Consider the following 12489-nt stretch of genomic DNA (forward strand, 5'->3'; position numbering starts at 1 on the left):
ATGATTGAGAGGTGCTCATAGTATGATAACCTACTAAATTGTCTAAGATAGATTTTAAGTCCTTTGGAAGTTTCTCATCAATGCCTTGACAACCTTTATGAACATCAATTACATCATTACTAAACAAAAGACAATATCCAAATTTCAATTTCATACAAAAACCTTCATCAAATGGAATGACATTACCTCGATGATTCATTCTATTATATTTTAGCTTCCATATGTGAGGTATCATTCTTCATGGCTTTGATGTTGTCTCTTCTTTCCCATTGAAAAGATATTTTTTGGTAATTTCATACTTTTTATTTTTATGGAGAAAGTGTTTATGCTTATCGAACACCTACTTTCCTAATTTTTTTGAATGACAAGATTTCATCTTTAGACGAAAAATTGGACATGCAAATTTTTCCTTTGTCTGAAGACCTACAAGATCATTTGTAATTGAATGAAATGTGTACTATAATATTCATATTTATAGTTATCACATGCAACTTAAACATACAAAAAAAAGTGTTAGCACTGTTAAATACCAAAAATGTGCATTAACAGTTTTACATACCACAAAAATGTGTTAATCCAGGGGCATCATGTATCCTCCATACAAGAATTGCATAAAATTGAAATTGTCTTCAACTAATTGGTCTAGAGATGTCATACATAGTGACCCCATTCCATAACTCCAACAACTCATCAATCAAGGGGATAGTATATACATTCATATCTTTCACTTAGTACTTACCTAGTTGAATGAACATAAACAAAACATAATTATTATGGCCATTTTGATACTATATTTATAAATTAATTTAGATGACTAGTAAATGGAAAAGTACCTATTATAATCATTTCCAACATTTTTTTCCTCCCTCTTTATGAACATCCAAGGATAAATGTTATTATTAATAAAAAAATAGGCTAGACTGAGTAAATAGATCTCATGTCTCCAAATGGATTAACATTGTCTACTACCAATGAAAGCTTTAGATTACAAAGTTCTTTTTTAAATACTGACCACCTATCTTCTATGTCCTTTAGTGAAGAACCATCTGCATGCATTCACATAATGTCATCTTGAATTCTATTGCATGCATGGTAATCCATAAATTGTGCCAAGCTAGTGCACCTAAATAATCATTGTAGACATGGAATAATTGGAATGTACTGAAGAACCTTGTGAGTCACCTTTTTGGTTATTTGATTTGATCGATATATACTAATGTGACAATTAGGGCATTGTGTTGCAAATTCATGTTGTTTATGATATATAATATATCATTGGGACATGCATGTATTGTTTGATACTCCATTTCAATATCTTTTATAAAGGCTGATAATTCTCAGTAAGAGCGAGGTAGAATATTTGATGGTGTCAAAAAATACTCACCTATCAACCCATGGAATTATTTTTATTAATATAGAGAACATTAATGACATGCTAACATAGTAGATGACAAAAAAGACACTATACCTCAGCATACATGAGATTGCTACATTGGCATACCATTCATAACCTTGAAGTTTACCAACAACAATACAATAGAGAAGCATTGTTTGGGAGACTTGGCATAGGGGCTCATATTCCTTTTCAATTACTGGTATATCAAGGTTCTCTTCATCATCATCATCATCATCATCATCATCATCATTAGATGCACTACTATCATCATCTTCATTATCTTCATGACTTGTGTCGATAACATCTTCTTCAATCTTGTTCTCTGGCATAGTATTAGCTATGCCAATACCAACATCTTCAATTGTTTTATCTAACTTAGGATCATCTTCTTCCATGAGAGTATTACCTTCTACCAGTTAGAAATCCACATTCACCAAAGGAAAAAAATTCTTTCCCCCTTCAATGTGATCATGTTTCTTACAATGTCTCTGAGCTATTGTGATTAAAATTCTTTGATTCTTTAAGCCCTTGCATTTTTTGCATTGACTATAACATTTTCCATCACCTTTTCTTTTGAATTGAGACCACAATCTAGAATTTGTCTCCTTATTTTGTTCTTAGTTCATATTGTTAGGCATAGACTTTCTTCATAGGCAAATATTTAGGCTATAAAATTATATCAAATATAAACATACAAGCATTAGTAGTATCTTGTATATAATAAAAATAATTAAATAATTAAATATTACTACCTCTTTAGTAAGGGTGACATCTAGACAAATCAAATGAATTACACAATATATATTGTATACACTAAAAATTGTCCCGAATGACTTTATTAATTTAATTAATACTAGTCACATTCCTCTACTTATTTAATTAAATTATTTTAATTAAATAAGTTCATTTTTGCCTAAGTATTTAAATTTAATTTAATACTTCCTAACCTTAATGTGTTAATTTAATTAACACATGATTCTCCATTTATTTCTTTTTTTTAAAATAAATTTTATTTATTTAAAATCCTCCATATTTCCATTAATTCTTCTAGACCTTGATTAAATTAAATTTTATTTAATTTAATCTTTATTCCAACCACCTAAGAGTACGTGCATTCATATGAGTTGTCATCATATTTTTTAAGCACATGTTGTCTACACCTTAGGAATCTTCTACACACATGTCAGTCTTATCTATCTATCTAGAATGTGAGATAAGATGCTTAGTTGTCAATTCTTATCCTTATCTCTTGTGCTTAGTTGTCAATCCCTATCCTTATCTCTTAGTGGTTTCTAAGCACATTCTAGATGCTTCCTCCATCCACTTTAAATAGACATCTTGTCTCAAGCATTTGACATGATAAGGAGACATATAGATACCATGAGGAGACATATAAACAATCACATACACACACACGAGAACCCCGGCTGGGTTAGGAGTCATTCGAAGTCCATTAGAATTTCTTATCATTGCATCATCATTCTGTCATTTTGATTTTTCATATCATCTAGTCTAGGCACATATTCCATTTGCATTCGTACATCCAAGAGATTCATCCATTATCATGTTCCTAAGAGCATACCGAACATACACTCCATTTGTTCTGAATCATAGTTTGAGGTTTGCATAATCTTGGTTACAATTTTATGCAAAACATATATATATATATATAGTAATAAAAAAAATGGTATTTTAAAACAAAATAGGTGTGGAACAAATTCCCTTAACACAAATGCAATATTTTTCATGAGGCTAATTAATGGTTTAAAATTGATCTCTTGGGATAATTTGTGTTTGTAGGGTTTTCTTGGTTTTTATACATGTATTTTGTGTCATCACAATGAGGATTGTGTTTCTCATTTTTTCCTTCAATAATATTTGTCTACAGAGATTTGACATTTCTAGTGGGGAGTTAGTTTTTGATTAAGTAAAATAGGTTTTTTATAGGGTTCCTAAAACCAACCATCTAACAACATAAAATAAACTAAGCAGTTCATGTCTAGCTACTAAGCATTAAAAAAACAATAGGTCAGGCCCGACCAACAAACGAAAGAAAAAAACAAAAGGCCAAAAGCCAGGAAAGTAGGAAAAACTAGGATGAATGATCAAGGAATGAGATCTTTAGCCAACTCCTTATTCTTTAACTCCATCTCTTCCTTGGTCTCCACCTTATCAGCCTTTGAGTGACTATCATTTTGAGAAGATAGCTCAACCCTCTTTCTCTTTTCTGCTCTGCTCTTTCTACTTGGGCTCTCCTCCTACAAGGATTCCTCCTCGTTAGTCACCTTGGTCCTGTTAATGTACTTTTCCTTGTTATCATTTTTATTCTCCTCCATCATCTTGTGAAGCTAAATTATGTTATCATTTAGGCTTTTATAATGTTAAGGCTCTGATTTTCTAAGCTGTGAAGTGTAGTCTCCATCCTTTCCACCCTTTTTTCAATCTCTAAAACCCTAGCTTCCAGATTACCAAATTTGACATTCTCTCCCACCCCTTCTGACCTATCTTGACCCTAAATCTATACTTTATTCCCTTAATTTCATGAAATATCCATTTCTAGAATTGAAAATTATCCACGAGGTTATTTCTGGCATTGTTTAGGAAAATCATACCCGTCTCCCATGCATTGTCACTTAGAATAACCATACCAGGATCAATGAGCTCTTCTAGTTGAATATTACCATCCCTACCCTCGAGCACCTCTAGGTTTATGTGTCCTCTAACCAGCCCCATCTTGGCTTTACCAGCATGGAAATTTCTCCAAACAAATTTTCTCCCCTTCTTGTCGAGAGAGACCGTTGTTTTAACCACATCCTCTTCCACCTTGCTTTCTCCCCAAGCTTTAGAAAAAGTCTCCTTACCCTTTCCCTGAGCCTTCTCTACCTCCTTATCTCCCCTCTTTTCCTTTTGACCAAGCTTGCCTCGTTCCTACTTGCTTGAACCTTGCTAGGTCCAACCTCTCTCACATTTCCTTCCCTGTCTGAGTCCATCCCCTCTTCCTCATCATTATATTCTTCCTCCAACTCCTCCTACTATTTTATCCCTTTCTCTGAGCATCTCCCTAGCTTCTTTTTATTCTTCTTACCCATATCCTTCATATTTTTGCCACGTCCTCTTCTTCTTTTGAGTGTATACCTACACTATCATCTATTTCTGACAGGAGGTAGGCGCTCTTTGTTTCTTTGAAAGAAATTGCCTTGCAGGGAGTTAGTTATTAGGCTTGTTGGTGTCTCCTTTTTAGTTTAGATTTGGGTCTACTAGAGTAAGCCTCTCATTTAGACTTTATCTTTATAGATTGTTGATGACTAGTTAAGATAACATGAAAATGTGATTGATGTGAATGTGAGTGAATTAAGTAATCCTACAACCTATATCATGCATGACATAATTGGTGAAGAAGGAAGCCCCAATGTCTTTTATTTTGTCCATTGGGTTTATAATCAAACAAAAAAATTCTCTTTATGCCCTCCTATAGAAACCATCATTTTGGTTTTTCAGGTGATCCTAGAGGATTGAGTCCATAAAAAAATCCAACACTGCAATCTTTCTCACCCTTTATTGGCTTTCTAGAAAACAATGAAGAAAGTAGCATCAATGCCATAAAAATTCAAGAAATATTTTTGTTTGGTGGCAAAATAATGTACAACATTTTGATAATTCTTGCAATCAAAAGTCTAAGTTAAAGAATTATTAAAAAAATCAATGCTTCCATTTTTTATGCTGAATAATTGGATGAAATTTTTTCAAGTTGGTGAGCCATACTTGATACCTGGTGTTTTGGAAATCATGATATATCCCCTCATCAAATTTTGACTCAATAGGAAAATAAATTAAAAACTACGACCCTTAGGAGTCCCTTCATTACAACTATATTAAATGTTTTTGACACCAAATAGGAACTTATCTCTATTACTAGAGTTTTGATTATTGCAATGTTTAGGGATCTTTTCTTGAAATGTTAGAAATGTTTATCCCATATTATTCCAAACAAAAATATGTCATCCAAATAGACCAAAATAAGGGACAGTGAAAGGCCTAAATATGTCATTGGTCATTATGATAGCTTAAACACCACAAACTAAGCCTTGCACATTCATACACAAATAGACTTGTAAATGGATAAAATTATTGGTTAAATATTACTCAAACTATTTTGGTTTTGGGGGTGTGCATAATCTTTCTGGAACCCTAAAGAAAGGTTGAGGTACTTGAAGAAGCAGGAGTCCACTCTTTCATTTATGGGTCAAAATATATCTTATAGAGAAGGGTATTCAATAGTGGGCATGTAATGATGTTTCCATAAATAAAACAATATAGCTTCTAATCCTAGTAAGAGGATAAGAAATTCTTAACTCCTTGATTTTAATTCTTAAATTATTTGATTCGTGACAGTAGCTATTTTATTTGAATTATGTCTTCACTAGTCTATAGTTATACATTTTGTTGTAATAGAAGGTCACATTTTTGGGTTGATAGGTATATTGTACACATCATAGTAGGCATGGATTTTCTATTCCAACCATTTGAAGGGTGAACAAACTTGTCGAATATCATCTAAATATTTTTAGGGTTTCATTTTACTTTATTCCTTCTAACTCTTCTATTATGTTATTTAGAAACTTTGAAAATATCCATCATAAGGAATAAGGTGGGAACATATACACAAAAAATTCTTCATATTAATGTTCTAAATGGGTTATTTGAATGTTATATTTAAATGTTATTTTTCATGTATATATTATTTCTCTAAGATTGCATTTAAATTTAGTTGAGAGAGAGAGAGAGAGAGAGAGAGAGAGAGAGAGAGAGAGAGAGAGAGAGAGAGAGAGAGAGAGAGAGAGAGAGAGAGAGAGAGAGAGGAGGCTTGGTGTGGTCAAGCCTAGGTCTCAGCATGCCAAACCATATGCAATATTCTATATTGGGTGTATTCCATAACCTTTTTTAGGGACCAAAAAGTGAGTGGCAACTTTTTGGTCCTCCATCTTTGTGCTCTTACCCAAACCCTAGACCGAAAACCATAGCCAAGGATTAAATTATATAGTGATAGGTGTCACTTGGGTTATTTATACATGACATAACATGGACTATGTTTAAATATGTCTAGTAAAATATAGAAAACTCTTTAATGAATTAGAAAACTAAGCTATTATTCTAACAAATAAAAAAATTGAAATTATTTTCTTCACATTTTTAGTAAACTTTGGGTATTTTCATCTTCTTATTTTCGTTAAAAGAAACCCCAAAATTCTAAATGTATTGGAAGAGAGAGTTATACCTTGATTAGAGGAAAGTTTCAAATAGTAAAACTTCTCCAATAAGTGGTTGGGTTATTATTACAGATAGGAATCTTAGAGTGAAATTATATAAATTTGGTGGTGATAAATATTTCAATCAAAAAAGTATATCCATTACAAGATGTTCATGAAGAGATTTCTTCAAATTAGACAAATATATTGAGGATTTAAGACACAATTAAATAGTTCTAAATATCATATAACAAAGAATCACTTGCACTAAATGGGGGATATTTGGAAAAATAAATTTCTATCTTGATGGGATTGAAAGTGGATGTCATAAACTTGTAGTATCACAATATATTTTGATGAAACAAATCCTAGAGTTACCAATGCCCACATAGTAGGATTCACACCAAAAATGAAGAGGTAGATTATGAAGTTGAATAAAAAAACAAAAAAACATGAGAGATTCAATAAGGGAGTTAGAAGAAAAGATCCAAAAAATTCAACAAAGGGTAGATAGATGACCTCAAAACCATGAATTAATGTCAAGATCAATATTCTAATATGAAAGAAGGTAGAAAATGAAAAAAAGAAAAACTTAGCTCAAAGGTACATTTCCTTCGATATTCTAGACTATCATTTCTAAAATGTCTAAAAATCACCATCTCTATCAAATTTGTAGAGAAAAAGACTATGAGATAGAATTATACTCCTTCCATTTTAAAACCTCCTCCCTCAAATTACAATAGGAGGTCCACATAAAAAGATGTGTAGACCACCTAGTTAAAAGGGAAGTGGAGAGAAAACAAGCACGATGTTTGTAACAAGGATATCCAAAAAAATGCTTAAGAGGATCCTCTACCATAAATGTTTGGGTAAGTAATTTTGACCATGTCAACAAGGGGACAAAAAAAACATGTACACCACCAAGGAAAGGTGGTGCACTAGTAATAGTTGCTATATCAAATACAAAAGTAAATGGGTCACTAGCAAGAAATGAACCAAAAATATACAACACACCTACAATAAATGAATAAACAAAATATGAAACACTAGCAGTAGAAAAACTAGTAATAGATGACACACTTTAACAATATCAAACCAATAGTAGAAAACTCCTAACAATAGATCAAACCAAAAATACATACATTGAGAAAAGGTTTACTTTCCAAAGGTTCTAGAATTGATTTTTCCTTTTGAGCTACTTTTAGCAATTATTGATTGTGTTTGATGGTACTGTTGGAAATATAAGAGGAGTAACTGAGGTGGGGGGGAGGGAGGGTGGGGGGTGAATCAGTTACCACTAAAATATTCTACAGATCCCTTGAATGTCAACTATAGTGTTCAAACTTATAAAAATAGTTACTGCTAATACTCGGTAAACACATATAAAATGTTGTAACTCGATAAATGCAGAGTGTGAATTACTTTAGTAAATCTTAAAATTTTATTAGTAATTGCTTGCAATAATGAAAGAAACAACATGAACACATGAGACACCAAGATTTAAAGTGGAAACCCAATTTGGGAAAAACCACCAATGTAACTAGTTACTATTTTTCACTCTTTTGAAGTGAGCCCTATTAGGAGTCAACCCTTTTAAAGGTTACAAAACATACTGTTAGGTGTGACCATGGTAAATAATTTAATCACCCTATTAGGAGTGGCTTTGCAAAAGGTCTTGAAAAAATTCAATAGAATTTCCACCTTGTTAGAGGATTTACAAATGGCTATTAAACCAACTCTATTAAGAGATTTTAGATCATTGCTACAATGGTTAGAGAGTAACAATGAAATGGCTTGATTGTGATGCAATTGATTATTGATTACAGATCTCTGCTTTGGTTCATACTTGATCCTTCCTGATCAAATAATTCTTTTTTGCACCATAAGCATATCTCTTCTATCCTTCAAGTTCACTTCCTCTTCTTATCTCTTTCAACTTATTCCACTTGCACACATCACATGTTTGAAATCACAACTTGACTTTCTACTTATACCTTTTAGATTATCAAGTTAGCTCAAATACAAATTAAAATAATCAATATTCATCACCTCTGTTGGCTAGAATCAATGGGTAAAAAAATTAAGCTTTGTATGCCAAAACAAGAAAATCCTTTAGTAGCCAACTTGGCTTGGTAGAAACTGATTCTGAAGTGATTTCCTATGTTAACCAATAGAAGCTCAGTTAAAACTACAAACTTACAAAATTCCTTTGGTAACCGAGTGAATTTGGTTAACATTGACTCTGTTCAACTTTCCATTTGTTAACCTAGTGAGCTTGGTTAACACTCTTTTCTGCTCAACTTCATTTGATGCCCGAGTTAGCTCAATAGAAACTACCTTCTATACAGAGTAAACTCAGGAATGCTCGATAGACTAGGAAAACTATCTTCATTGACAAAGTAAGCTCAACATGCACTGTCTATCAATAGATATGGCATTTGTGTAACATCAAGGACAACATACAATTAATCAATTATATCAGATAATCTCCCTCTTTGGCATTGATGGCAACACAACATGTCATAGCCCAATGAAATTTTGAGAATGAGACTCCCTTTTTCAGAAAGTTTCTCCCTCTTTGATTTTATACATAAAAAATTTCTAAAAGAGTTCTCCCTCTATGAATGAACTTCTTAACTTCTCCTTTTACATAATTTCAGAAAGATATGATAGTAGACTTCTCCCTCTTTGACAACACATGCCAAAGACAATTCTGATTAGTGCCAATGTACCCTGAGTACAGATTCATCTAAAATATGTCCTTGTTACTATTGCATCAACTGATTGATTTTAAACTTGGTTCTTGTTGATGCATCACTTAACTTTATTTAGCAAGCTTCAGATAGGGTAATGAGCCCTAGCTTACCTCTTAGATAAAAAAATACATCCTTAGGTAATGGCTTTGTGAATATATCTACAATTTGTTCTTTTGGTTGCACATATTTCAATCTGATTTCTTTGTCATGTACTAATTCCCTTACAAAGTGATATTTGATAGCAATGTCCTTTGTTTTGGAATGCATCACTAGATTCTTTGATTTTTTGATTGCACTGGTGTTATCACAATACGTCACTATTGGATCTTTGATTTGAACCTTCATTCCTTCCAACAACTATTTGAACTAAACAATGTTAGAGCAATTCACTGCTACTGCTGCATATTCTGCTTCTGCTGTAGATTGAGATGTGCAATTTTCCTTCTTGCTTGTCCAAGATACCAACCTTTTATCAAGAAAGAATGTTCCCCCACTAGTGCTTTTTTTGTCATCAAGATTTCCTATGTAATCAGCACCAGTAAATACTTTTAGGTCAGGGTTGCCTCCAAGTTTGTACTATAAGTGATGCAGGAGCATCCAGTGGTGTAAGGGCAATCCTATATCACAAAAAAAAAGCTTACAGATAGTTTATTTGGGTTAAATAAAGGTTCCAACTCTCACAGTTTCACTATTAGTTTTTTGGGTTAGAGTTTTTAAGCCCCTTGGGATATGTGTAAATCTAGAAAAAAGGTTATTTTTTAATTGAGATAAAATTATAATGAGTTAGCGGGTGTAATTTGGATGGATGATTATACTTGTAATTTAAAGTGCTCTAGAAAAATAATTAGGTCAAAAGGCTTTATAGTTAGAAAGTTATTGTAGTTTTAAGTTTCCTACAAACCTCCTAAGAGTGCTTCAAAGTCAGGTTTGAGGCACTAAATGGCCTTGTACAAGTCCAAAAAATGGGGTATGAGTGAAGCTATCCATTAGGCTATAGAGGACTTCGAGAGCTTTCTAGAAATGTAAATAGTTCATCAATCAGAGTCTTGGTTCAAAAGTTATGCCTCCTAGAAGTTGGGCTACCATTTCTGGATTCTTCTAATTTTACACAGACTTCTAATGAGAATTTTGGAACCTTCTATTTTTGTAGTAGATGCCAATTGGCATATTCTAGAATGTATTCCTAGCCCTAAACCAATTGGGGTCTATTTAAGAACATTTCTGGCATTGTAAAGGCAGTTCTTAGTGGAGTTTGGGAGAAGACTCTGTGAGGAGAATTTATCTCTGGATTCAGTCTATTGTAAGCCCATAGGGCATGTCTTTGGGTCTTTTTTCCTTTTACTAAATGTAATAGCAGATTTTCATTGATAATAATATTTCCCTTTTCCTGTTGTGTTCATTTTGGTCTTAGGTTGTGTCTCCATCAATAAGCCATAGTCTTTAGTACCTTTTAGATATCTTAAGATGCTTTTTATTTCCATCATGTGGTTTTCTTTGGGTTTAGCTGAGAATCTTTCCACTATCCCAACTGCCAAGGCAATGTCAAGCCTTGTATGTACCACATGCTATAGTTTCCTAATCATTGATCTATATAAGATCTGATCTACTTCTTTGGAGTCATCATCTTTGGTAAGCTTAAGTCCAGTACACATGGGGGTTCCAACTAGTTTTGAATCTTCCATTCCAAATTTCTTGTGTATCTCTTTGATATACTTAGATTAAGTGATATAGATACCATTTTTGTTCTATTGTATATGCAATCCAACAAAGAATTTTATTTCTCCAAACATGGACATCTTAGATTCCTTTTTCATTTGTTCTAAAAATGCTTTAAATAAATCATCATTTCCTGTGAATAGAGTATCATCCACAAGTATTTCTGCCAACATAATCTTCTTGTTTGGTCCTTCCTTGATGTATAGGCTATTGTTATCATTTTTTCTTTGAAAACCAATTTGTATCAAGTAGTTATGTAGTCTTTCATAGTAGGTTCTAGGAGCTTGTTTCAAACCATATAGGGATTTGTGTAATTTGTAGACCATGTCCCTTTTGTCTAGATCAACAAAACCTTTTGGTTGTTCAATGTAGACTTCATCATCAAGAATTTGATTTAAGAATATAGATTTAACATCCATCTGATATACTTTGAATCCTTTGTGAGTTGCATGAGCAAGTAAAGTCCTAACTTCTTCTAATCTTGCAACAAGGGAAAATTTTTTGCCATTATCAATACCTTCTTCTTGAGAATAACCTTTACATACCAACCTTGTTTTGTTTCTTGACACCTTTCCATCTTCATTTGGCTTATTTCTAAATACCCATTTTGTACCAATTACATTTTTATCTTTGGGCCTAGGTACAAGAGTCCAAGTTTTATTCTTTTATATATGTTCTATTTCTTCATTCATAGCCTCAATCCAACTTTCATTTTCCAATACATCTTTAACACTTCTAGGTTCAAATTTAGCAAGTAAACATGTACCTTTTAGTATGCTTCTTGTCATTGTTCCATTAGATTTATGTCCAATGATCTGATCAGGTGCATGTTGCCTTCTAACATATTTAGCCAATGTAGGTTCTTTGGGTTTTGAAAGAATTGCACTATCTTCATTTTGAATTTAAACTTTTATCTCAGGTCCTTCTATTTATGGCTCGGGTTCTTTAGACTTAGTATGCATTAACTCGGTAGCCTCTGAATGTGACTCGAGTCCTTGTAACTCAGTTTGAACTTCCTCTACTTGGTCCTTTTGTCAAATGTGTTTGGAAATGTATTAGGTTCGTAGTAGAAAAATCTTCTATAATCTTCTAGTTCCTTTTTTCTTTCTTCTTCAATCTTTTTTGCAAACTTATCAATTCTCACATGTGCACTTTCTATGATTTTGTGAGTAGATAAATTCAAACATTTGTATGCTTTACTTCTCCAGGAATATCCTAGAAATATACCTTCATCACCTTTTACATCAACTTTTTCTTTTGTAGATTCTTTCAAGATATAACATTTGTTGCCAAATACTTTCAAGTAACTTACATTGGGTTTATAGCCATACCATAGTTCATAGGGAGTTTTGTTTGAGTCCTTTTTAAACTAAAC

This window comes from Cupressus sempervirens, chromosome 10 (genome assembly GCF_028749045.1).
Source record: "Cupressus sempervirens isolate cs-2001-9-10 chromosome 10, ASM2874904v1, whole genome shotgun sequence".
Lineage (NCBI taxonomy): Eukaryota > Viridiplantae > Streptophyta > Pinopsida > Cupressales > Cupressaceae > Cupressus > Cupressus sempervirens.